This window comes from Belonocnema kinseyi, chromosome 4 (genome assembly GCF_010883055.1).
Source record: "Belonocnema kinseyi isolate 2016_QV_RU_SX_M_011 chromosome 4, B_treatae_v1, whole genome shotgun sequence".
In the NCBI taxonomy this organism is placed as follows: Eukaryota; Metazoa; Arthropoda; class Insecta; order Hymenoptera; family Cynipidae; genus Belonocnema; species Belonocnema kinseyi.
Genome location: NC_046660.1, coordinates 69453208 through 69457260, shown reverse-complemented (window position 1 = coordinate 69457260; position 4053 = coordinate 69453208).

Genomic DNA, 4053 nt, shown 5'->3' with positions numbered 1-4053 from the left:
TTTCCCGTTCGTGTTGATCTTCTGGGATCAGAGAGCACTGTTCAAGTTGAAGACAAGTTTTCTTGTTCACTTTCTCGCTGAACCCTCACGTCTAAAATGCCTTGAATTTCTCATTTTGTGAGCTTAAAATGGAGAAAGAGAGAGACAGAGAGAGAGAGAGAAAGTATTCAGCTTCTTTGTTAAAAAACAGCATTAAAACGAAATTTCGTCCACTATTTATTAGAATTAGACTGATCACAAATTAGTGTTTGTAATAGTTCAAGAGTAACTTCAGCCTAAATGAGCACCGCACTTTCCCTCGCAGCGTTTCTCTCTTATCCCTACCGCGCGGCGTCAGTTGCAGAAAACACTAAATCCAGATACACTAAATACAGATTCAAATGTATTATACTTAAGAGTCCGCTCTCTGAGTCATGCCGCTCTGAATAGTGACATCTCCCCTCATTTTTGCTCGACCGCACCACCCACCATCGGGCTATCGCTCCGAGCGTCAGTATTTCAATCCAGTCTCTCTGAATAGTGCCACTCAATTATATGTACGAAAATAGACTATGTACCGAATTGATGCTTTATAGTACAAATAATAATAAATCAAATACTTAACAAATCAAGGCTTGTACAAAAAAAACTTGTTTTTGTCGATTTAAAATCAGCAGAAAAACAACCAAACATATAAACTTCAAACTTCCCAACAGTGGGGGAAGCTGAATTCCATGAAAAATACTCCCCTAACAGCCCACGTCCATCACTAATCAGAGAGCAGACTGTAACAGCCTATGTAGAAAAATCTTTTGGCTCTGGCTTGGCCCAGACCAAACTGACTAAAAGTGTCACTAGTGTCGCTAGTTGGAGGCTGGTCAACCGATGGCTGGATTCCCTTTATTTTTTTTAATAAATTGGAAAAAAAATAATTTTTCATTATAAGTGTTTTTAGATGATCAGCGCCAAACCTGAAACATATACCAAACTGTCAAGATGACGTGAGAAAAGTTTTGTTTTTATAGAGTGAATTCTTCATTTTCGATCATTTCAGACTCTTGTTTTGGTCTCGGATAGCTGATCATCGCCAGTCTTGGGCCATACCATACCTTCCGGACAAAACATATAATTTTTTTCTTGGCTCGAATATCAACACCAGTTTAGGGCCAAGCCAGACCTTCCAGATTAGACGCTCTTTATTATTCAGACCTGGGCAAAACTAACGCCAGACCTGGGCCAGATCAGATCTTCCAGACTAGGCTGTCTAGATATAACCAGATCTGGACCAAACCTGACACAAGACTGCCATGAATTTTTCCACGTGGGATGAATAGAAAAGATGTTTTATGTTTATTTTTGGCTGAAAGAAAATCATAAGTGATGTTCAATCAATACAAAAAAGAAAAAGAAAAATATTTCCATACCCGCGTAGCTGGTGTTTCACGTATTGGGGAACAGGCCTCCCATGCTCCATTCCTCACCACATTCCGAGACCACACGAGGCCAACAGTTCTAGGAATACCTTAGCATGAGGCTTTTGGCTTGAAAATTCAACTATTTTGTTAAAAGTCTAACTATTTTGTTGAAAAATCGTCTCTTTTGCTTCAAAGTTCAACTATTTGGTTGAAAATGTAACTGTTTGGTCAAAAATTAATTTTTTTTAAACTATAAGGTTTCAAATGCTACTGGTTTTAGTTGATTGATTTTTTATTAAAAATTCAACTATTTGGTTGAAAATTGATCTTTGCAGGTAGAAACTTCAACTATTTTGTTGAAAAATGTACATTTTATTCTATGAAATTATTTTATTCCGTTTATGAAATAAAAAATGTTACAAAATTAAAATGCTGGTCTTGGAATATTAATGGCCAGGAAAAGTGAAAATTTCCTCACGAGAAAGTCAGGGAATTTTGAAAATTAAGTTTTCCGGCCACCCTGAAGGTGCTTAAAACTGCATAAAAAACGGAGGGAGACTGACAAGAAGTGGTACTTTTTCTTGCCAAGTAAAAAATTAGTATATTTAAAAATGTTACATTCTTTTCTCAATAGTACGTAATATACTCTTCCATGATTTAAATAAAAAATGAAAAATAAATTTTGATTAATTTCTGATATCTGACAGAACTTTATGTCAAAAAATCATAAAAATATAAAGTGCTGTCCGACAAAAAGTGTAACATAGAAAAGAATTCTTTGCACCCCTCTTATACGAATGAAACTGCATCCTTTTTGCATTCACTTTTTATGCAATAAAATATTAGTTAAACTCATTGAAAAACACGACTAGGCGAAAAACACGGATTGTCTCCGATCCGAGCGCTAGCTGCACCCATCCATGCTTAACGTCCGAGACTCTATTTTATTTCTATATTTTTCTTAAATTAAAAATTAATTTTTTCTGCCTCTGAGTTCCCTGGAGGAATACGGTGGACTCAGTGATAGATAACGCGGTCGGGGACTTCTAGGCTGAAACCCCCGTGGGGGATTCGGGAGCAAAACGACCTGCGGAGGCAATAGGGGTAGAAGCACTGGCCTGCATCATCATAAAATGGACGAATAATACCATTAATGTCGTAATGTCCAATGAAGGTGTCGAATCTTGCTACTGCATTTAAATAACCAACGACTGGACGTATGTTACCTGCCTCTTTATCTCTATCGATCATGATGTGAACTTTAGGATAAAGCTCTGATGCTGAAGTTATAAGTATTCTAAATTCCTCATTTAGATAATGACATGACAACTCCTCTGGTGAATGCCCAGTAAATGTTCCGGAGAATTCTCTGCTGAATGGATGCAAACTGAAAAATTAGAAAAAAATTTTTCTGTGATACGAGTATGCTTTCTCGCCTTCTGCTCGCGGTTTTGGAGGAACAAAGTAGGTCATTGTTGGTGGTGGGGCACTTTATCGTTCTAGAACGAAAACGTTCACTTTATTGTCCGCGGGAAAGGCGCGCGCATTCGCATTTGTTACATTAACCCACACAAAAACCATAGGCTCTTATTACATAAAATATCGCCTGTACCCAGACAGAGACGTCTTTTTACGGTCCTGAGTGTATGTAAAAACTCACGTTCGGACGTAAAAAGAATACTTCGCTGCCTGGATGCAGAATATACTATAAGGACATTATATTTTTTTTATCTCTTCTTTATATTTGTTTAATTCGCCCCATCCAGGTGAAAACGTTATGTAAAGTTTATATTTAGCGGACAAGATAATGATATTTTTCATTCGTTTTATAATTTTGTATGTATTATACAAAAGAAAAATATGAGTATTTTTCCACTGTAAATATAGGGTAAAAACACCAATTTTTGTCACTATTAGCCCTATTAATGGCATGTCAGAAAGCGTAGTGAATTTATTTTATTTAAGATACATGATTCATTGCGCAGAATAATGAACATACACATTAAATGATCAAATGATAGTAGAATTAAATAAATTCAGGCAAAACTTCATAAGAAAATGTTTTATATATGAAATCAAAAAAGGGTGCCAACAATAGGGGGAGGGGCAACAATTGGTGCCCTTACTCTACTATATACGTATAACTTTTTCACCTGGGGCAGATGAAACTCGTTTTTGCAAGCTCACGCTCTGCCATAAAAAGACTTACTCGCTGCCTTAATGCACAATATACAATTATTGTAAATAAATGTTTTAGTTATTTAATACACATAGTCCAGGCATCTAGTGTGAAAAACGTAATGTTTTCGTATGAAGTAGGATATGTTTTTTTTCTAAAACGGTTGACTGATGGGTCCGGATGAAAATGGGATTGTTGCTTACTTTCAATTTTTTCCCTAGTGACATTAAAAGAGGATTAAAAATTGAATATAATTACTTCAGAAAAGCTTGCAAAAGTAAGTTTAGATATATTTGTAAACTTTAAAATAGTACAATTTTTTAATGTTTTGCGGAAAGATGAGGTTTTCTGATTGACTAGCGGTGGCAATAAACATTAGACTGATTAAATCAGTTAAGGGGGGAAATAATCTGGTGGCTAGTGATTAATGACCCAAAAAGTTATCAAATTGCCTAGATATTGATGCAGTTTTTTAAAAAC